Here is a 24,702-nt window from a genome sequence, read left to right on the forward strand (position 1 = left end):
AAAACAAGACTTTGGGCATCGTGTAGGCCTATGTGGCGTCAGTGATTTTAATCTGCAGACGCTACTCGTTTCACGTGTTGTCCTGCTGACACGACTAAAGGCAACATTTTGAAAATCTAAAGTCTATTTACCAGTCAGGATCTTTCGCCCGATCAGGCGTAACGTGTCGACTGCCCTATCAGGATGTAGACAGCCGGTCAAGAGCGTGTAACGCCCGCAAATGAAATCAGTACGGGGAAGGTAACGTCCCGATTGATAGTGCATCTAGCACCGTAAGATATCCATTGTTTGTCTCTTTAACATCTTATGATGCTCATTGAAAGGCCTTTTAACATTTGGCATAGTGATCGAGATATCCATTTATAGCCTCTTTAACACCATAAAATCCCTTTCTCACCGTGTGATATCGTTTCAACACCGTAAGATCTCTGTTAATATAGTCCCTTTAACACCTAAATGATATGCACCAACCGAACCTGTTGAATGTCGCTGCGGTAACGAACGCGCTCTCCAGGAATGGCATGGTGAGAAGCCAACCTGGTCTCCCTCGACCACAAGAATGCAACAAGCCCATGAGGAAAATATAGTTGTATAGCAGACGAGTCCATTTTTTAAATATATTTCCTAGGGGGTGTCGATGATGATTTGTTGGCGGCAAGGACGAGTTTGCATCGATTGTTAAGTAGCTCGGTCTACTCGGAGTACAACGCCTTTACTTGGACTCTCCGTAAACATCTGTAAGTCATCTTTTTCAACTTTTTCATTCCGTAAAACACACCGTGGTTCACATTTGAAGTTATTCCGTATGTAACGCCAAACACGATAGCATCTGTGACACGTAAACTGTTCGTGGTTAGTTTAACGCGTTTATGGTCAGTGTTTTTTAGTGTTGAAAAGCATCCACATTACAGTTATACTTTAATCATAGTTTGAAGGGGTTCGCCGTTCTCGTGGTCCAGTTAAATAGAAATCCAGCAATACACAATGCCGTAGTGCAGTTGTTATGAATACAAATTGTTCAAACTTGGTATGCATAGTATTGTATATCAATGACAATGTTGAAATGTATATTGAGTACGTTGTATTTTCGCAATTAGACATTTTAAAATTCAGTTACAAATTCAAAACATTGAACGAACGGCGTAAGCCTTTAAGGCTGTTTTGTTAATCATATTTAATGGTATCATAAACACAGAAGTAATGCGACCTTGGCCTAATTAATTAGGCAACCGAGTATTAAGGAAGTATCATAGTTGCGTTCCTTAGGGGATATATTTATTATCAATTTACTACGATAGCCCTGCCTTCATGCTTAAAAGATGATTATGTATTCATATTCAAAAGGCTATTTCCAATGCCGGCGGACAGCGCTGATCGATGGGAAGCATCTCTAAAATAGTTAATGTATAACTCTATCAACTGCTATTTGTCAATAATTCTGTTAAGTCTGAATGAAGCGTTTTTATTGACAATCCATACATTTCTTCTGTGCATGATTCAGTTTCGCACCCTTCGAGACTTCCATCCTTACTTCGAGCAAGGTCATGAGAGACTAAGTCTTCATTGTCCATCCAACAGGGTGGCGTAGCGTCTAAAACATGTCGACGCCATTATTGGAAAAGGTTTGAATTGCAGTGCACTTTAGTGTCAACAATGAAGACCACATGATTATTTCCCACGAAAGTAAACAAAACCCAAGCTTGGACATGAAAAACTTACGGTCGCCAGGTACAGTCGCCACTTCCTCTCTGTCCAAATTGAAAATGTTGACCAGCACGAGTATCAAGCGTTGAAATGCATATTCAGATTCAGAACCGGTGTAACATATTCCATGATCCCCATTTATATTCAGTGTTTCCATAAAAAAACAGGGAAACACCCCGACAAGGAAACACTCGAAACGTTTTCTTTGTCTAAGGTAGGTGAAAAGTTTGCATTGTGTTGTGTACCTGTTACGATTGTTGTCCCCCTGCTGGTATTGACATGAACTATTCCAGGCGATGATTATGTCACGATGTAAAAGTCCCTTTAACACGGGTGGCGGGCTTCTAATAAGCTTCAGCAAGCGATGGCATTAGAGTGTTATCATCAATGACATTCATCGTTTCCGATTTATAGGTCTCTTTATCGGATTGGAATCCTGTTCCTTTGCAAGACATCAATGCGCTTCACCAGCTCCTGTGAAAAAGTCGATTATAGGAGTTGAATTTAGGAGTCGCCCAGATGAGTGTTGGTGCAGGTACGCACATCTGATAGAGATGTTGCGCAGACTCCAAATCCAAGAACGAAATTGTTTCCTTTCTGTGTCCAACGTCACTAGCGCAGGGTCTCCAGGCCCTCCTCGCTTAACACGGTCGTTAAAACACCTTGGCGGCCTTGATGTCGTAGGTCCCAAAACCTGACTTATAACATTACAAGCATCACAGCACTGGGTGAACCCCAAATATCTACTGTAATGCATGCCAGACACCATACATTACTTTAGAGAGCATGCCAGACGCAACACATTTCAGTGAAGTTGTGATCTCACCTGGATTATTGCAATGTGATTATATTGATCGACGGCGTCGAAATCGTACAGGTTGTATGGGCATCTTGTCACCAATCCAACTGATCGCCTTAATGCTATTTCTTGCGACAATCGATACGAATGTGAATGCTTTAGAGAGGGCTTTCTGCTATACGAGTTGCAATGGTATTTGATAATTCATTTTAAAAGTATCTCTCGTATGTCTCAGTTGTATCACTTAAGTTCAGGTTGACAGTGATAACTCGCTTTGGGGCTTTTAATTCGTATCGTGTAATGCGACATCCCTTTGTTTCAGAAGAAGTGCCAATACACATCTAACAATGGTTTCGCAGTTTCAGAGCAGTCGATTTTTCACCCCATCGGCTAAATATTTACACTCATTTGAAAAATAACGGTTTTCGATCGCAATTTCCCAAGTTAGCATTGACAGTAATCTCAAATTCTGATACTTACTCATTTTTGTACTTCTAAGGTATGGACAAACTCGACTTTTTCTATCAAACATGACAAAAAATTGTTCTACCACGTTCAGCTCGTCAGAATAAAGCCTTGTTCCCCGACTGGATCTCTTTAATACCGACAACAAGTTACCTACGGTGGTCATAATATCGTTACGTCATAGATCATTATCCTACTGCGCTCCCACTGGGGTGATAACTGTTCAACAATGTGATAATCATGTCATGGTTCTCACACATGTGATCTTGAGGAGTTAGTTAGCATGTAGACTTGTAATTCAGATGTAACCATGTTTGTTGTGGTCGGCACCAGCCTGTGAAATCGGTATTATAACGAGGCAAGCCCAAGCTGGGCATACGCACAGTCGGGCAAGTAACTGGTGAAATTTAAACTGGTAGTTGTCCACGGACATTTTTAGATCATCGGACAAGTTTGAGAGACGCTGATATACCTACCCGTTTCAACCAAGTGTCGAAAGAATCGTTAAGAAATGTCCCCTATAGCCAAATTAGCAAAAATCAGAATTAGTGTTTTCATCAAATAATTTCTTTATATCTGTAGATTTGTCACAGCAAATATCTTTTCAGTACTTCTCCAAATATGCACTTGACAGTTAAGATCCAATTACGATGACGCGATAGACTGCCTCGGGAGTCTATGCAAACATACTCGCGTCTAATTGATAGGTCATCCTCGAACCTATGAATATTCAATGGTGGTCTTGTCTTTGCAGAAGAACATCAGGTGCTCGCCTCCACCGTCGATGCGAGAGGTTCTTTGCAGGGGTAATTTCTGCACCAAAGTTACTACATCATTTACAAGAAAAGCTGTAGCCAGACCAGAAAGCAATCGAATTAGCCGGTGATTCAATAGCATTCCGCGATAATGACGTCACTGCAGCTGCTGCCCTCTATTTCCCCATCGCTGAATTACAGGCAATGTCGGACAAACATAGGGTTTCGTAATGGATTCAGGCTTTCTAACTAGGGCAGTTAGATTCAATCTGGCACATGTCCGAGTGTTGCAAATACTACATAATTGTTCTGAGTATTTCTCTCTCTGACTCTATGGTAATTGGTATCATTCATGCTAAAAACAATGCAGGGTCAAAGATAATTGACTTTGAAATAAGCTCAAATGCGTATGAGGTCACAGCGACTGAAAGTAGTCCGTCTTGGCGGGGGATGATGATAGACTAAAATCTAGTTCACTGTTGAACCGGGACTTATGCCACTTCGTGACAACAAAGACACAGTTCTAGTTTTAAGACACCAAACATCAAGTGATCTTCTTTCCTGTGTATATTCTACAGGCCTTAGAAAAGAGAAGGGCGGTTATTACCCATCGTACGGAGATTTCCGTATTGTGGCACCCAAGCTAATATTGCTCCGAATTCAGAGTACTCATTCTCCGGAATGGGGAGTGCATTCCAGAACGCATTCCATTCCGTCGGGGTTTCCCGCTGACCATTGGCTTTGCTGGTCAGTTAAAATTGTCCGCGCCAATGACTTGCACTATAAATGCATAAGCCGAGGCAGGCTGAGTTTTCTCTAATACCGGTCCATGGATTATTGTAGACCAGTTGTATTATCAAGCAGGTGACATCCCAATCTGCTAGAGGATCCCTCAGAGGCGAGATTACCGTCATTCCCATCCCGCCAACCACAAAACACAAAAACGACAAGCGTTCATTACTTTCTATTTAGTCGCTTTCGTGTTTCCATGACAACCATTGAAAAATGAATGTTCCTTTTGTTAGCGGTATCAATTACCTGCAGGTTTACCAGGAAGGAATTGAAGCTGAATGTCGTATGTTTGTCACCCTGGGAAGAGAGTTGTATACAGAGCTATTTATCTGACTCTTACTTATTCCTCAGATACATTTGGCAAATATCATGCCCAAATTACGAATATGATGTCTTCCTCCCTTTGAGTGCGTTTGTTTGGCATTACCCAAATTACACGCAGAGGACTCAACTAAACAATGACGTGTAAGGTTTTTAAGACACCAACACTTTACTTGTCAAGGAGGCGCAGTTGCACAGTTGAAGATGTCCCATTTGTAGCAGTGCCACTCGATACCTTTAACCGTCCTGAAATGTTCAAGTCTTCATTTTTAATAAAGTTTCCTAGAATAGGATGGCGAGGAAATGAAAAGCACTTTGAGATAGTACAGCTGTACAGTATAAGCACTATAAGACACATGCAAGAACTTTTCATTTTTTAAGAGTGAGTTATCTAAGAAGTTGACGGCTTCACCCAGGTTGTACGTGTTGTTCAGTCGAAAGACTTGTGTTCAAAGCTGATGTTTAACGTTTCTTTCTTAGAACATCACGTGGTACGTACGCAAAGTTTGCCAAAGGCCTGAAACACGAAAGGCCTGGTTTCACTGTGCGCAAAAGACCAGGGCTATTCCCCTTGAAGTCGAATTCATTGATCATACTCTATATCCGCAACTATAACACCTGACAAAGAAAAGTCTCTAGGTCCACCTTAATAGTGAATATTCATGACCCTAGCAAAAGCCTATTATAGAGCAAGGCCTATCAGTCATACCTGATCAAATAGCAGAATATCCGCCAACCAACCAGAAATAAGCAGATCATGTTTGTAAGTCGTGGTGAATATTAATTGACTGGGTCGGGATGGAGTTATCTGGTTTTATAGTTCCGGAGATGGAGTATTATTTTGTTACGCAGGATACTTAAATGCGAATCGGATGTCCCAGCAATAAAATATTATCAACTCTTCTCACTTCAAGGTTGGCTCTATTTTCCAATGATATATGACAATGTCCACAGTCGATGATGTGTACATCGATTAAAATCGAATAACAACAAGAAGCCCATTGGTTGAAGCCAAGAGCACGTGTGGAAAATCTCGTCCAAATAAATTTTTCGCGTCCCGGTGTAAAAGTAAAAAGTGTCCCCTGGAAAAAGTGTCCGGCCCTATTGTATTCTGCAATATGGTTCTATAGAGACCCTGACCGTCAATAGCTCAGAGATTGAAGCGCATAATAGAATCCTTTGTTCCCGGACATTTTAACCTAGGACATTTTAAACTTCTACACTTAAAGTATGCATTGTCCGCCCTAAAACAATAACGAAGTGTGCTAGTGGAATCTCTGAGTGAGATAAGCATGTTTTTAAAAGCCTCCTTTTAATATGTTATAGGAAATGACATTTTAAATTGGTTTCTATGGATCAATGTAAAATAAATATATAAAAGTAATTTCCAACCACACTGTCACTTAAAAACCAATAAAACATGCTTATCACACTCAGAGGCACATTGTTTCTCAGGCTACATGTTGGTAACATTTATAGGGTCTAAATCCAACCGTCCAAGATTTACGCGAACATCAATGCTTGTTCTCTTGTTCAGAGCTCCATTCGTTGCCCAATGATGAAGGCATTAACGAAAATGCTTACCCCTTTGTCTCCTACACCCACCACTGAAAAAACTAAAAGCGTATTTCCTACGACAAGTACAATGCCCTTCCCTTGCCTCAGTAGATATCAACGCATCATCAAGTCATGCGCAAGTTACTGAATGGAACCCTATCGCGGACCCTATTGTCCACATGTTCAGCAGGCCTTATCTACATGTAGCTAACTAATTTGCGCCGTACTTTTGAATAAGATATGAGACGGTTCATCTTCACCGCTCGAGAGAATGTAAAATGTAGACTGATCACGAATCGTTGGTGTGCGCAATCCCCTTTCAGAATTGGATTTCTATGTGGTCAGGTAGGCGTAATCTACCCCAAAATACATTAAAATCATAGAAAAGGATATGTACCCAGCATGCTGTGTATGCAACATACAGTAGTTTTATGTTAACAGCGTTTTATATTAATATTCTTTAGGCTCATTATAAAGCCCTGCCTCCGATTTTGTACTTCAAATGCTGTGGAATATTACCATCATTTTTAAAGACTCTTTCGTGTTTGTCGACGGTTCTAGAGTACCGTATAACAAAGGCAACGTTGTGTTGCTCCTGATACCGAAAGAGAGTTGTTTGGAAGGCGGGAAAGGATGAGAATTCGGCCCCAACTTGAAGGAAGTGGGGAGTTCTTCCACCGCCACCGCCACCGCCATTTTTTCTCCACTTGACGTCATTGATGACGCGGTTATGTTAATTCGCCTCTGCTGTGCATGCAATTAACGTGTTCCTGCGTACACAGCAGTCGGCTGTGTACATAGCACCTTCGTAAAATCATTTGTAGCTTCCATGTTCAATAAAAGTCGCTTGTAGCTTGCATGTTCAATAAAAGTCGCTCAGCTCCCGGACTAGAATAACAGGGTTTCTTCTCCGTGGGTTTATTGATGGTGGCTGTGGAATATCATCTTACCTGAAAGGCCTGATTTGGTTTGTGGTCACCTGTTTAAGGTCTAATCATACACAAGGAAGAGCCAACAGCAATATCAACACCCACAAACCTTAAGATTGAGAACTAATCCTGCTTTAAGCGATGTATTCAGCGCGAACAAGCCTGAGTTTAGGCCTCAGCCATCTGGGATGTTTTGGTTGATCTGTGGAGACGGCTGTATGCAAAACGAATGTTTTATTTTTTCCCTAAAAAAATTAAAACCAGAACAATGTCTTCTAGGTCGCCATGGCATCAACTCAGTTTAGAGTGGTTCGCTTGGTCACCCTGGAGAGTGTTGTGTGCAGAGCCGCTATTTTCTCCTCTTTCAATGTCGTGAATGAAAATGACATACCTGGATGGCCAAAGGCCCAATATATCAAAGTCTTGGTAGAGTTTCGGTGCGCGAGTAAAGTATTTTCTCACCACTAGATCCCAATTTAACACGAATGGCATTTTCTTATCTCTAAATACTAAGTTTACATCAGAAAATGTTTAACATCTGACCTCAGCTCTTGCCCAACTTTTTCTTCTTGTAATTCAACCTGACCAAGCCTTTGATGTGTCAGACCTTTGTTAGGTGGGCAACAATCATTTAACCACATGACCATGATATTCGCACCCAACACTCTGCAGCTACCGTTGCTAGTGGAGTTGTGTTTTTCTTAAAAAGTGGGTTCATTTAATGAACACCTGTATGTAGGGTATGGTATCATTATTTCGATGTTCACCAGCAATTTTGTTCGATAATTCCCCAAAAGGCCATTTTCCTGGAATGGAAAGATAAGACAATCAAAGGCAATCTGGTCGACAATCGTCTAGTTCATGGCTCTGATCTTGTCTGCATTTCTGAAATTTGATGTGCTTTGGTGATTAAATTTGGACTGTCAAAATAGAGTTGCCCCGACGTTAGAATCACCTCGCTGCCCCTATACACACACGCACACCTCCCCTACACACACCTTACCTCAGACGTTACGTGGTAATGATAATCATAGAAAAAAATGAACTGCCTTTCCACCTCGCGCATGCATTAAGAAGACTTTAGGTCTAGCCCAGTTACACTGTCAATTGTCTTTGAGCAAAGCCCGTTCGCACCTAAATTCCCACAGTTCTCCTGTCTTACCAAACGGTCATTAGAGCGAATCCGGATAACCACAACCCTGCGAAACAGCTTTGAGGGTGGTCGGTAGGCCTAAACCGACAAATCATCTTTGCAATTTTGCGGGAAAAGGGTAGAAATCACAAGCAGCTCCATTCAAGATTTCGACTCCCTATCGACATGCACGCAGCACCCATCACCACATCGAAAACAAATTAAATAAAAAGGACTTCAGTAACATCATCAAGCGTCACTATGGAGACGCTGGCAAGATGGCGAGGATGCTTTTGTTAACGAGCTGTGGAGGAATACGATCAGCGATGATGGTTCATCGACAGAGAGAAAGAAATCTAATTCGCCTCGGCAGGTATCTAGGTATTCTGAATGCGGGGTCGGTGGTGGGAGGAATTTAACCCCTCGTCGCCTTGCCAGGTAGCCAGGTATTCTAGATGTGGGGTCGGTGGTGGGAGGAATTTAACCCCTCGTCGCCTTGCCAGGTAGCCGGGTATTCTAGATGTGGGGTCGGTGGTGGGAGGAATTTAACCCCTCGTCACCTTGCCAGGTAGCCGGGTATTCTAGATGTGGGGTCGGTGGTGGGAGGAATTTAACCCCTCGTCGCCTTGCCAGGTAGCCGGGTATTCTAGATGCGGGGTCGGTGGTGGGAGGAATTTAACCCCTCGTCGCCTTGCCAGGTAGCCGGGTATTCTAGATGCGGGGTCGGTGGTGGGAGGAATTCAACCCCTCGTCGCCTTGCCAGGTAGCCGGGTATTCTAGATGTGGGGTCGGTGGTGGGAGGAATTTAACCCCTCGTCGCCTTGCCAGGTAGCCGGGTATTCTAGATGCGGGGTCGGTGGTGGGAGGAATTTAACCCCTCGTCGCCTTGCCAGGTAGCCAGGTATTCTCGATGTGGGGTCGGTGGTGGGAGGAATTTAACCCCTCGTCGCCTTGCCAGGTAGCCGGGTATTCTAGATGCGGGGTCGGTGGTGGGAGGAATTTAACCCCTCGTCGCCTTGCCAGGTAGCCACCAGGTATTCTAGATGTGGGGTCGGTGGTGGGAGGAATTTAACCCCTCGTCGCCTTGCCAGGTAGCCGGGTATTCTAGATGTGGGGTCGGTGGTGGGAGGAATTTAACCCCTCGTCGCCTTGCCAGGTAGCCGGGTATTCTAGATGCGGGGTCGGTGGTGGGAGGAATTTAACCCCTCGTCGCCTTGCCAGGTAGCCGGGTATTCTAGATGCGGGGTCGGTGGTGGGAGGAATTTAACCCCTCGTCGCCTTGCCAGGTAGCCGGGTATTCTAGATGCGGGGTCGGTGGTGGGAGGAATTTAACACCTCGTCACCTTGCCAGGTAGCCAGGTATTCTAGATGTGGGGTCGGTGGTGGGAGGAATTTAACACCTCGTCGCCTTGCCAGGTAGCCGAGTATTCTAGATGCGGGGTCGGTGGTGGGAGGAATTTAACCCCTCGTCGCCTTGCCAGGTAGCCAGGTATTCTAGATGTGGGGTCGGTGGTGGGAGGAATTTAACCCCTCGTCACCTTGCCAGGTAGCCAGGTATTCTAGATGTGGGGTCGGTGGTGGGAGGAATTTAACCCCTCGTCGCCTTGCCAGGTAGCCAGGTATTTTAGACGTGGGGTCGGTGGTGGGAGGAATTTAACCCTTCGTTACCTTGCCACATGTCTATCGAGGTAGTCTACCATAAGGAGAGACTCAAGCTAGAATCATGCATAACCTTTTCCGAATGTGACGGACGGGACTGACTGAAGGGTTAATGTTTCATTTGATTGAATGTATAATAAGTAGGCTGAGTCTTTTCGAGGCGTCAGATGCATTGGTAATGACAGTCGCGTCAAGCCGCATCACTTTGAACCGGGATGATATGGAAGAGGTCTATTGCATCCAGGGATTGCTCGACATCTTGTCACTCACCATGATTGGTGATTATAAATAATGAAATAAACGAGTATTATGTGACAGTGAGCCTGGACCATTTGATGAATTAAACTTGGCACTAACGATGGAGCTTGGCTGAGCATACAGGTAACCCTCACGTATATCATCCGTACATATATTCGCAAAAGCCGTGAATGTGAAAACTCGCAAAAGTTTTGTGGTTTAAAGGGACAATAAAGGCAGTAGCTAGGCAGACAAGATAAAGTTACACCAAGTCGCCAATAGGGGTCTCTCACATATCACAGTACGTTGAAATGATTCACGCTTGCACGAGGAATATATTCAGTGCTGAGTCTGACATGACCTAGGGCCCTTACTCTGTATATAAGTCACCTGAAGATGGCCAAATTAGCCCCTCTGCTCCCGCCTATTCCCCCTTTAAGATTAATTTCGCCTTGGTTTTCATTTTCGGTGGTCGTGGGTTCCGCCTTCTTCCGACCGGCGGCTACAACTTCAGCTTCAAGATTGAATTACTGCTGCCTTAGTGGTATATCATTCTATAGAACATCACTCCTTTGAGAGTTAAAATAATTACTAAGAAATGTAGACATGGCGTACTATAGAGTAGGATTATGCTAGGTTAGGATTAGGCTTTAGGGAAAAGACCTCCTTAGGGTATTTAATCCCACCACAAACTGCTCATCAATTAATGGCGCGTTTCTTTGATCTCCCGCGAGAACAGAAACACCACATCCTCCAGTCTCTAGACACAAATGTAGCTACTGCGCATGCGCTTACAGTTTACATTTATCTGTCCTTTTTTCGCAAAAGCTGCTCATTGGTGGAATAGCCTGGCCAAATATGTCACTCTGCCATGTATCGAAATTCTAAAACAGCTTAGAAATTCTAAAATGGCATAGTGCCTCGTTTTAGTTGAAGCGGTTTCGGTGATGAAGCCATATTCGTGGCGTTTAGAAGAAGAGACGCTGATACGACCCGCACCGTATTGGTTATCTCAAACATGCTTCACCCAAAAGGCGAGTCGTCTCGGGTTTTGTTTCTATTTTAGCTGCGTCCTCACGGTATTTGGTGAGGCAACCAATACCGCCCCTGATCGACGACTGCGGTATGAACACATTGGGTGATATGAATAAAGAGTAGTAAATGCTTTTATCTAAAACTCCATGTACATTTACACTTGGCCTTTCTGTACAAAATTGAAGTAAAAGCATTTGCTAGCCTTTATTCATATCACCCAATATGTAAGCGTCACTCGTCTTATACATTTTCGATGTCAATTACTTAACACGACTTCGACTAAAAGGCAACATTTAGTTGAGATCATAGATTTGCCAATTGTAGTTGAGAACCACTTAGCATTTCGTAAGCTAACCATATGGTTTCATGTGTGGTCCTGTAAGGTTTCCTGCCATATTGCAGTGGCTGATCGATGAGAGCTTCAGTGGCTGTTGATGCTTATCACAGGACTTGTGGGAGGTGATCGGCGGCGCAGCCTAGATCGAGCTGACCCCATTAGTAGGATTTCCGCCGCATGGAGACAGTTTGTAACAATGACACAAACTAGCTGACTGTTTTTTTAGTTCCACCTCGGTAATCACCTCTAACGTCCTATTTACTCGGGCCCAAGCTCCCAGAACGTGCCTTTCCTGATCCTTCAACCCTACCAGACTGCCAGACTAACCCATGGTTCAGCAGTGCGTGATGACACCCATGCCAGCATCTAATGATAAACGACAGATCGTGCCATCGATCGGAAAATTGAGCGGTTGCTTGACATTAGGACGCCTGACTTGGTGAATGGGGGACTGATGGGATAATTGGGGGAGGGGTAGCTGAAACAGTGTGGTATGTGGGGGGAGGGGGGTGCATTGATAGGCTGATACCCGCTGGTGCCACTGACTAAGTATCCGGTGCCTCAGTCAGACTTCGTTACACCAATTACCTTTCGCACCAAACTTGTTTTGGGAAATATCTGCTTCAGTCGTGACTCACTTCTTCTTGCGTCGATTATACTCCGTGCATCAAAGAATTGATTATCGCAGTTCTTGTAATTGCATTCCGCAACGTTACTATCTACAGCTCACAAGGTCATTTGAATAAGATATTGATGACGTTTTAGTCACGTGACAGTCGGACATCGACACTTATTTCTACGCATTTGAGCTTATTTCAAAGTCAATTATCTTTGACCCTGCATTGTTTTTAACATGAATGATACCATAGAGTCAGAGAGAGAAATATTCAGAACAATTATTTCCAACACTCGGACATGTGCCAGATTGAATCTAACTGCCCTAGTTAGAAAGCCTGAATCCATTACGAAACCGCATGTTTGTCCGACATTGCCTGTAATTCAGCGATGGAGAAATAGAGGGCAGCAGCTGCAGTGACGTCATCTTCGCGGAATGCTATTGAACTTTCAACATCTCCACAAAATGTGATGTTTGAATCCAAATGGACGAATATCCCCGCCCATTTGGAAAATGACGGAATATCGTCCCAGCATTAGAAGACAGATACTGGAGTCATCTGCAAGAGATTAGAAAACGAATAAAAAGGACCAATGTGACCCAAATGTGCATGATGGAACTCCATCAGGCCCACATTGACCGATAGTTTATGTAAACTTCTCACTGGTGTTACTTGAACAATACGTAGTCACCGAATCTGAGAGAAATGTCAGTGCGGAGGTTCTAAGATATACTACTCCCGTCAAGCTGTACTTAAAGTCCCCAAATCGAACTTCGAGAGGTCGTGAAAATGATCCAACTTGTCTTGGGAGACGATCAGTGCTGATGCTGTTCGCACTTTTGGAGCTGGCGATAACCGTCTGCTCAATTATTGACGACAATGAAGGTCAACAAGTAGAACTTGGACAATTAGCTGATTTACAGTTTTTAGATGAAGAGCCAGATTATCAGGAATAAACAAAATTGTTCTTTGCTTCATCAGATAAAATGTATCCATATCCCGGTGAAAGGATTGGCAAGTTGCCATTGAAATAATGCATCTGCCTTCTCTTCATTTACTCGGCAACATTTCATCCGTCGTAAGCACTCAACGGTTGCAACGCACTACCCATTGCTAAGGGCAGCTTTGATTTTGCGTTTTGATTTGAGTGCTGAAGGATTTTAGGTGAACATGAATAGTCCACTAGCCCAATGTTCTGAAGCTTTGACAACACATGTACAATGTTACATGTTTCAACATTGTTCGCAAAAGCCAGATAACCTCCACGACTGACATAACTGCGTATCCCGTAACACGCAGGTCGCTTAATAGTTCGGGTCATCAATGTCTATTGTTGGAGTTAACTGGACATCATCGCTATTGTTAGAGTAGAAATTGACAACTTCGCTGAACTTAGAAAATTTCGGAATCGCGTTGGCTTTGAAGATTGGGTATACACGAGTCTACTGTATGTTTGTCCCAGCTAGAAAGCGTGTAAATCATGCTCCGTCACACCAAGAACCAACATTCCCTGACAGAAATGATTTGCTTTTAGTCTGTAGAGTGCCAATATCTCCCTTGGACATGTTTATTTAATCACTTAATCTGCTGGTGAAAGCCGCAGAGAGACTTCAGACATCATGCACAACTTGCACCTGTTGTAGCTGTTCTCTCCAAAGCTTACCCCTTTCTCGTAACGAAGTCTTACACGGGTGGCCGTTTCAAAACCTTGATGGCTAAAAGAGCAGACATGGGAGAGGGTCAGATGGTGTCCGGCAGTGACGTTGCGCCGGTTTTCACGCACGGGACTCCATGAAGACCACAATATTACTCAATATTATGCTACCAAATGTTCTTGGCCAATAGCGTAACTCGATTCACATCATGTGATTTCAAGTCATCACATCGTATCGGATCCAAAAAAGCAATAACGGATCCAAAAAAATGTCGTAACGGATCCTAAAATATACATGTTGTATATTTCATTAAAAACAAATTGTTTCATTATTTTCCTTTGGATTGATTTCTTTGCCAAGACATTTGGTTGCATAATATAGCAAATAGTGGATGTTTAAGGTCGTCCAATATGGAATTTTGATGGACGAAGAAATGTCATGGCGGACGAGGCTTTTCTTGATGGATTTCCCTTCTTCAACAAGTTTAGTGAAATTTTCACTGATGAATGAATGATAATCATATACATGTAGGCATATAACACGTCGCAAATGTTTTTTTAAACATTACAAATGACTGGTTTTTGTAATGCCTTGTGCTGCATAGTGTATTTGGTGACGAAGTTAACCGTGACGTACCTGATTAGCACCACACGTGGGGTTGATGGGAAATATATTTGTGAAACACTGGTACGATCCGCCAAGAATGCTGACACCACCTATGTTCCTGCCAAACCCTCCTCCCCTTACCCCTACAAAAAGTTATGTTCCCTCGGCTGGCGAAACAGCAGGGATATAACACCCTAGTTGTAGAAGTCTGTATTTGGCAAGATGATAAAAGTACGATATGAGACCACGGCCTTTCTAGTTCAAGTACATGTATTTGACAATAGGGTAGGACTAATTTTCCCGGGGAACTAAATTACCTTTACACCATGGCGTAACTGTCGGTGTGTATATCATAAGCCGGTTGAGACGGGTCTATTCCACGGCCTATCAGAGGTAGAATGTACCCGTCGACACATAACCATTCTTGGCTTCTTTTTGAAATTATCTAAACATAATATTGCAATTATATTAGGAAAGAATTCCATGAATAATTTAAATATTGTACAATATTACACCGGAACACGTGATGCTGTAGAGGTGCCTTTGGAGACAGACTGGTTGCAAATAAACATTAAGAACAGAAATAGATGTCAAGTAATGACTACTTGTGTGTTGCCCATCAAATATAGCAATGCCAGTATCCCATTGGAATTCTATCCCCGCCCTAGACAAAAACTCAGGCGGAAATGTTTGCGTACAGGCGCCATAGGACTCGTCTATCAGCCATCCATGTGACCGTGTATCTTGTGCAAGGCACTTGTCTGTGTATGGAGTGGTCTCTAGTGTGATCTTAGGCAAGTCACTTGTTTGGCTACTGAGGTCTCTACATCTTGGGCGACTCATAAGAATCCTTGGCAAGCAAGTTGTCCCTTTGTTGAGCTGCTGTTAGGTTTAATGATTAAAGCACTTGGACTCTTCCTTTAGTTTGGTCTTGGGCAAGGTACTTAACTGCTCACTTACAGTTTGTGACAGTTTTACAGTTCTAGTAACAACATTTTTGCTTCTTATAGATCTACTGATAACCAGTGTATCAACCAATGAGGGAGCAGATGTCTGAGTATTTTATTCTCTGTTATAATCTATTCATAAAATACTCTGCACTATCCAGTTATCCAAAGCGTCTGTCTGGAAGATATATTTTGGTTCACTTGCCCATGGGTATTTTATGCTAACTATAATTGACTTGATTGACAGTATTACATTGGTAAAGTACATCGCGCCTGAGGCCATGCAAAATCAGTTCATAGTGTGCCATCGCAAGAGGTCCGTCGCGTGCTAAATCGTCGGACGGATATTACATGTATGATATACACTAATATATGTATAATCCTAACCCTAACCCTAAACTTAACCCTCACCTTATCCCTAACCCTAATCCCTGACCCAGCAATCTTATTGGCTCCGACGATTTGGCACTGGACACCAGTGCAATCAGAACATTTTCTATATCAATTAAGGTGAGTCACCATTTTTACTTGAACCCACAGTACCTGACGACCACGGCAAGTGCTTCCTTGAACATTTGACATTGAAAAGAAAATATGTTACTATGTAAGATTTAAAGGACTTGACACTACCATTAGCATAGGTAACCGGAAAAACGCCGACCGACCGACCGACCGACCGACCGACCGACCGACCGACCGACCGACCGACTGACCTGCCAACCTACCGTCATATGCAGTATCCCTTTCGCTTCTCTATAGCACATGTATCTGTGTAGTGCCCAGCGCAATGGACGTGATGGAGTCCGACGTGTCTGACAGCAGCATCTCCAGTCAATTATACCGGGAAAACGAGCCCACGCGGTAAGGATCTGATAACGATACTCTAAAGATATGCTTTGTCTACAGTCTACATGGTCAGTGGATATAAAAACATGATTTGGGCCTTATCTATGCACTGTAGTTTTTCTACTCGAGTGTCTCGACCGATGCAATGCATGAACTGCAACGCGCAACATGCATTTGTTGTCGTTTGAACAGCGCACGACGTGCGCTTGTTTACAATTTCATTTCACATGACCTGCTATCGTGGATTGGATATATCACATTGACTTATGAGAACTGAGACTCAACTACGAAACTCCTTGGGTTGGTACGACGGTAGGTGGTCGGTCAGCTTTTTTCCGGTTACCAAGCGAAAGGGATACTGCATATGACGGTAGGTTGGCAGGTCGGTCGGTCGGTCGGTCGGTCGGTCTGTCGGTCAGTCGGCGTTTTTCCGGTTACCATTAGCATAAGCCTCTCTCAACGAGCTGCATGCCATTGTTAAACGTGCTTGACATGTCACCATCATGCATGACTCCTATCAAAAATGAAAACATAAGAAGTAAGATTGAAAACAATATTTTGGCGACGTAAACAGGGGACAATATTTCATTATTTACCTGACAAGCTCTACCATTGTAAAACGATATAATTGACCCACTCTGTCTTTTTGACACACCCTTTATAGAGGTGTGAGGCTAGCGCCATCGATCACTTAAACAGCGCTTAATCTAATGGTTCGGAGTGGCAGAGAAAATTGAGAAGAATTATTTGATGAGGGATGTGTCATTATCCATCATCGACGAAACACCACCATTTAAGATTAATAATCATCAACCATTTAATATAATTGGTATTAACACCCGGGATGGATTGTTGGGTGTTGAGGAAAGCCGTCCACAACAGCCATGATTTAGTCTGCAGTTTGTCATTGTGCACTGTGAGTAAGCGGGACACTTTACAGAACCATCTAGTTTCGAATCAAAATTTCATTTCGGAAAAAGGACCTTGCAATCCGTGACGAGTCAAGTGCCTCGGCCATTTGCAAAAGAACAGCTAGTGGTTTCTTGTCAAAGCCTGAATCGAACTATCAAAACTTTCGTTGCTGATCAAAAACTTGTATGGCTTATTTCACTCTTTTTTATCCATTAAGCTTAAAATCTTTGGCCATCAGAACCAAGTGCACAACACAATCTGATGCAATGGCCTTCATAATGTTATTACTCTAAATTTGTGACTCACTGTCTACCCTTTCAGAAATCACGCCCCAAGGAAGGTATGTTGCTGATCTGTTACATCATGCCGATCTACCGTCGTTGTGCGTAATAATAATAGTGAGGTTTCGCAACCACCCGTTTAGGCCCTACGACGACGTTTATCTATTGTGTGAGTTTACCTGAACAATAGATAAACGTCGTCGAAAGGGCCTAACCGGGCGGTTGCGAAACCTCCCTATTAATGTCACGACGGATTTATATAGTGGTCCTCAGTGAGTCATGAAACTATTTAAGCGCTGTGGGATATCAAATTATTACCTCGGTCTCCACATAAATCAATTAGGGGTTTCAAGGAGCAACCAGAAGGCTTTTGAACTCGACCAGTACGGGAACTAAGCAGTGACTCGGCCGGGAGTCGAACCCACGACTTCCTAATCATGAGGCGGACTCTCTTCCACTGCGCTACCGCTACCCCTGCGTAATATCGATCCTTCACCGCCGGTGAACTCCCCATGATCGGCCGCAAAACGGTTGTCACTATGTCATTGGTAGTCTCCTTGCTTTCCCTTCCTTTCCCACAAGTCCATATCGCGACAACACTAACATCCGTTGGTGTCGCAGGAGACACTGAAAGCCCTCGTTGGGTGTTCGATAGTATTAATTGTTACTGTTTTGGCGATTCCAGGTACTATGCTAATCATCGCATGAGTTGAAACAAATGCACTGTGCGTGTTAAGGGTAACCTGATCATAGAGCGAGGATGGCAATGCCAATTAAGGCCGTCATTCAATTACTTTGTGCCGAGCAATTTCAATGGCCACCTGTTTATGAATGTGCGTCTGAGAGGCAAGACCACAATTGATTTTTTAAGCCTTTTAGCAGTTAAATTGTCAATATTTGACCGCGACGCATCAAATACTGCGTTCGGTTGTGAATATGAAATTTAGATTATGTTATTCCGGACAGTCGGGCAAGTAAATGGTGAAAAATAAACTGGTGATTGACCAAGGAAAATTTTTGATAATCGACAAATTAGACAGACTTTGATATTTCCACTCTTTTCAGCCAACTGGCAGAAAAAACTCAAAACACGCCCCCTATTACCCAATTAGCAAAATTCGAAATTAATTTTTTCATCAAATACTTTCTTTATATCTGTAGACTTGCCACAACAAATATTTTTTCAATACCTCTCCAAATATGTACTTGAGAGTTAAAAACATGCACTCGTCTAATTGATAGGCCTCGACCCTCCAACCTATGAATATTCATTAGTGGTCTTGTCTCCTGACGGATTTCCCGGGTCTGTGGACCGACCGTGAAAGGGAGAGCTTTTAGGATTGCCGTTCATCACCGGTAAGTCGACATGAGTTGCACGACAGATGAGGTAACTGTTAATAATTGAGAAAAAGTGACGAAATGTTTAATTTGAACAATTTCGCCCTATTTCAGTATGATAAAACTTACAATTGACTGTTTTTCTGTAGAAAATTTGTTTGGGACAAATTATGCAGGAACGATTTATACGGGGACATTTATTCCGGGTCAATAAATGTCCCTGTATAAATCGTCCCTGCATAATTTGTCCAGGAGAATTTGTCCCCAAACAAAATTAAGAAATGTTTTAAAAAGCAGTTGAAATCACATTTTGGTGTTTAATAGTAAAGAGGTGTTTTAGGATTATCATATAAACAGGGGTTAAGTTAAATCATCGGTCTCATATCTGATGATGAAATATTAATTGTAAGCCTTGTTCTGACTTAGTCATCCAGCAATTTGGTTGCAGGCTATTTTCCAATCTTGGTCCACCCACGCATGAATGTTTCTATTTCGCATTGTCAATAATTTGCTTTAACAGCAAGTTGACCTCGGGCAAAGGTGGATTGCTTGAGACTTTTTGGCTTAGTTTGATAGATCATTCTGATACGAGGTGTTTTTTGATAAAAAAATTTACTCGCGCATTTCCAGTTAAGCGTTTTGCATATGCCCCCACCCTTTTAGCAAGTAGGAGTGTTTACATAGTGAATTATCAAACAACCAAGTTGACAGCTTTCAACCCTTGGCCTTTCGATCTTATTCAATTTTTCACAGTACTCAAGAATCGCTGATGTTTTTGACTTTTTTCGCCTCATACATGTTTTAAAAAAAGGACAGCATCGTGTGGTATTCACCCTTACCCTTTTAAATGATCATGTTTTTAAAGGTGAGGCAGAAATGATTTCCTATATTCAGGGGTATTTTGAGATAGTCATGATCATTGTTTTTTTCTAGAAATAATTCCGATTTGGAAAGTTAGTTTTTGTGTTTACGCTTGCCCCAGCATTGTGCATGATGGCGAGTTCATTGATTGGTTGATGGCTCCAAGTTTCATTCACAGAATGAAGCAGTCAATGTAAATCAACCTGCGTAAGGTTGCAAATGAGCTTAGCAGTGCCAAGAACTGAACCTGTGACCACTTGATAATAAACCAGAGACCACTACACCACATCTCTCCCCTCTTGCCTTCATAAAGCCCAACAATTAGTGTTTAGTCGGTTGATCTCCGCTCCCCCCCCCGGATACAAACTCGAAAATGGAGCACCGAATACACCCGCTGCTGACAGAAAATGATCGCTCACCCACGCAAAAGATGATGGCTGTGTTCCGATCACCGGCTCAGATCACAAGGTCTCTTGTTTAATATTTAGAAGGTCTTGAGGGCATGTGTTTGAGTTACTTGAAAATGTGAGCTGTCTTTAAGGATAAGTATGGTCCGACTAAATATATTTCCAAATTCTCAGTCTGATGTATTTTTTGCAACTGCCCTCTTTTCTGTCGATAGCTTCTGATGCTTTTGAAATTAGAAGGGGTGTGAGAACAGCAAACCAGGGGTTGGGGTAGAGGTAGGATATCATTACATTTTGGCTATTGTTTACGCAATGACTCGGGCAATGAAGGCAACGCAGTGGTTTTGGAAACATGATGCCAGTCAGGAGGCAGATTGACCTGGGTTTCAAATGACCTGGACCAATCACCTTTGATTGAGAACGTTTGGTGACCATTTCAAACATGGCGGCTGTTGTTGATGAAATTATTTAGCGCACATCTCTCATGAAATACCTCTCTATGAAATGTTGCGCGCCTAACGCCCTGACTTTATGAAACGAATGATTGGCCAGGGTTCTATTTGGACACAACCCTCAGGGAGAGTGATGTGAGTGCACCTGGCAACTGAGTGACATCTAATTGGTTGAGATGGAGACCCGTCTCATTTTGATAGATACGTGGAAAGGCCATATGAAAGTATTCTCAGTTTAACACCTGTAGGGACCAGACTTGATTTTCGCCTCACCGTAGAGGCCTATACATTACAGCAGTGTCCGTCGTCGTCGTCGTCGTCGTCCGTCGTCGTCGGTGTCCGTCGTCAGTCGTCGTCGACTGTATCATGTTTCAAAAACAGTGGCACGTGTCTTAACCGCTAGGGCTATGGACTTGAAACTGTGTACACATGACCCCCAGGACCAGGTGTCCTCTGACACTGAATAGTTTGATATCTCTCTTATAAGTGACTCGTTTTTTATGGTAGGTTCTTCTAGCAAGGATACATCACATATCCTTGACCCGCTTTTCAAGATCACAAATGTTAGGTGGAGTAAATTGGCCGTTTGACTGTAACTATGGCACGTTTCTTAACCACTTAAGCTATGAACCTGAAACTTAGTACACATGACCCTTCAGGTCAGACACCGAATTTTGGTCCAATACGATTCTCGACATGGCCAACAGGTGGCCAAAACTGAAAAGGTAAACATTGCAGTATTTCACTCACTAGTAACTTGTTTTCAATAATATTTCATGGTAGCTACTCAAATCAAGTATACATCACATATCATACCGATTTTAGTTAACTTTGACCTACTTCTCAAGGTCTGTAAATTGGTCGTTAGGCTTTAGTATGACACTTTTCTTAGCTGCAGCAGAGCCTTTTAAATAAAGAGTCAGGTTACAGCAAGTTCTTTGATCCCACAGCTCTCTCGGGTAATTAAATGGAAGCCATGATGAAGCCCTCTTTAATTCAGCTACAAACTGAGCTGAGGTGCAAAACAATGATGGAACGACGAAAATTCAACAAACAATATTTACTCTGCATATGAGGTACACATATGATTTATCGGGTTACAAATACATACAATATAAATTATACAGATGAGAACGATCTAAAAAATTAGGCAGATGTGTTGATTAGCTGCTAATTGCCAAACAAACAATAATCAAACCACAATTAAGCTGCATGCACTCTCATCACTATGCAATTTGTGATTAAAAATCCATAATTAGGTTGTAATCAATGGCAACATATACTGTAAATGTTTCTGATGAGATGACTCATAATTGATGTCACGTCATAAATGTTTGTTAGGTTTAAGCCAAATTGCGTGTTCAACGATATTGGAACGGTATACCCCATACCACTTTGCGCTTATAGGTGTGCCAAAACAAGCTCATCGATGGAAAAATGAACCATTTTCTAATAATCTAAATAAACTAGACTCTGGGCTTCAAAATTGCAAAACTATCAAATATCCCATTTAATAACAGTTACATTAAATTCGAAAATGTTAATAGGCATAAAATGGGATTTCTAAACATGTGAACATCTAACCACAAAAAACGAAACGTTTTTAATTTTTTTAATTTTTATGCACTTTTTACCGCGAACGCGAAATTAAACCTGCTATAAAACTAGTTGTAGTCGGTCAAAATTAATAAGATATGAATATCCCATTAGATGACAACAAATGAAACCATGTGATACCCTAAGATGGCCCATTAAGCACCGACAACATGCTAAAATGCCAACCACAAAAATATGTGATGAGGTGGAGTAGAAAAACGCATTTTGAAAATTATTCTCAAACCATTGCCATCACTTCTCCTTAAAACTGTCGGAAAGCAAAATGTGAAATATATCATTTTCCATATTAATGTTATTTTTGACATTATAAATAAATAGTTTTATAGAGATCAGTGACTTTGAAGCAGGTGTTTGCAACGGCCATGTTCAGCTGATCGAATAATTGTTCAAAGTCCAGTTGTGCGGAATTGCCTTGGGTGTATAACGTGTCCCGAGAGAGCTCTGTCCCAGCGCGCGTCTTCCGAAACGAGCGGCGATATATACGTCACAAGGGTTTTTAATTTAACCACTTTTCTAGGTCACAGAGGTTAAATGGCATATAATTCCCATTTAGCTATATACTACAGCATGCTTCTTGACCAAAATGAATATAGCAATTGCTTTTCTTAAATGGAGACTATAGGAAGTAGCCAGGTAGGCAAGATAAAGTTGCACAAAGTCATCAGTAGGGGTCTCTTCTGTCTCACCGTACATCAAACTATTTAGGCTTGTACGAGGAAGATATTGATAACTGAACCATACAGAAACAAGTCCCCGAACTGTGCATGTATTTCATCTGAAAACCACCCCCTATGGAATGGCAGTTTGGAACTATTTTCATTGAAACCATGGAAAGATATTGGGACCACTCCAGTTGAAAGGCAACCAGTTGTGTACACTAATCAATTAATAAGGTCAAAATAGTTATGCCAATTGTCAAAAAAATCTTCTCTTTACGATCAGTAACACGATTGAGATCAAGACAATGGCCCCTTCTGGTCATTTTCGCTGTCGTTTATTAAGCAGTAGATTGCGGAACTGAATTCATAAGTCTTCTAATTGCAGTAACTCCGGTACCAGAGAATCCCCAACAGTGTATCACAGCGTTGGATATCAGGGTTTAAACTAATACACTCGAGTTGCACCTTAAGGTAGCTTTAAAGAGTATCCATGGATTCATCTGCCTTGCAACCCCTAACCGTAAAAAAATGTTAGATTTCCTGTTTCTTATACATCTAGCACTGAACTAGCACCTGTACCAGTTGAGACATGTCATGAGAGTTTCTGAAACCTGGAGCACTGTTCAATAGATATGAAGAATGAACACATTATCGTAATGATGGCGGCGTAGGCGTTCATTGGATTGGAGTGTGTGTCGGCCGGGTGATCAGCTGTTGCACTGTCAAGTTGCATGCGCTTTTTTCTGGTTTTAGACAAAAACCAAAATATATTTTCAAAAATGAGCTGACTAAACTACATTGTTATCACATTGGCTATGGTGCTTCACGTAAAAAGTGGTATTTTTGGATATACCTAACATAAATTCTTTTTAAATAGTGGTTTTCAGTGATTTGGGGGTCTGGCTTGAAATTTTCAGTACGGGTGGCCTGAAGTGATGGGATCGAATCCTCTGTCTATTGACCTGTATTCGTTAAACAAGAGGTGAGTGGCATAACAAAGAGGAGATCACGGCCTTTCCAGCGGTGTACAGCATCAATTGGTCATTCTTTGAAAAGCGAACTGGGTGTCATTTTCTATAGAGAGACAACCTGACGTCACGCACTTTCGGGAAAACTGTTAAGTGTGACGTAAGACCTTAAGGCGAGCCCCGTGGGATACTCTCATGTGCATTGTTTGAGGTCAACATGTTCAATTCGGATAGACAATGGCTACAGGGTGACACGCAAATGTCCGATGGTCTTGACTTCATGTCCTTGACCTTTAGTTCGTAGTGAAGCTGTCTAAGATTAGTGTAACAGGAGTCTCTTTGTTGTGGCCGCTGCTGGACTGAACACTGGCGGAAATCTTAGAATGGCGAGTGGGAGTGAAGCCGCGTTGGCCGGTGTGGTAGAAGACAATGGTCGCAAACAAGGGATACATTGCACACTGTTGTTCTCGGCCTGTTTGTAGGTTTGACATTAGCCTTGTTTACCAGTAGATTCGTTTGATGACTTAAAGATGAAGTGCAGCTGTATAATTGCCTCGTTAGATTGCATTGCGACTTGCTCAATATTTCAATGTGGAGGTTCACATGCCTTAGTATGGTTTTGACGCTATTCAGTGTAATACACTACTAGAAACATCATCGCATAAGTTGCTTCTCATGTAATCTTTTTGAGCTGATGCCTGACTACTGTCAAATTTGCTACTTTTTTATTGGTGGCAGACAAACTTGTGCATTTGCTGCCAAAACCAAAACAATTGATTTGTTAGACTTGTAATTTCCACGTGTTTGAGCTCGG

At 42.4% G+C, this 24,702-nt stretch overlaps 1 protein-coding gene across 7 annotated transcripts in view; it reads left to right on the forward strand.

Annotated features, from left to right (window-relative positions):
- Nucleotides 1-652: 652 nt before the first annotated feature.
- Nucleotides 653-24,702, forward strand: part of LOC135501589 (synaptotagmin-5-like) — a 133,143-nt gene continuing 109,093 nt past the window's right edge. For all 7 annotated transcript variants that reach the window (XM_064793766.1, XM_064793769.1, XM_064793770.1 and 4 more), the window contains exon 1: nt 653-737. The gene's annotated coding sequence lies outside the window, so the exon portion shown is untranslated. The remainder of the gene's footprint in view (nt 738-24,702) is intronic.

Source organism: Lineus longissimus, chromosome 17, assembly GCF_910592395.1.
Source record: "Lineus longissimus chromosome 17, tnLinLong1.2, whole genome shotgun sequence".
Classification (NCBI taxonomy): domain Eukaryota; kingdom Metazoa; phylum Nemertea; class Pilidiophora; order Heteronemertea; family Lineidae; genus Lineus; species Lineus longissimus.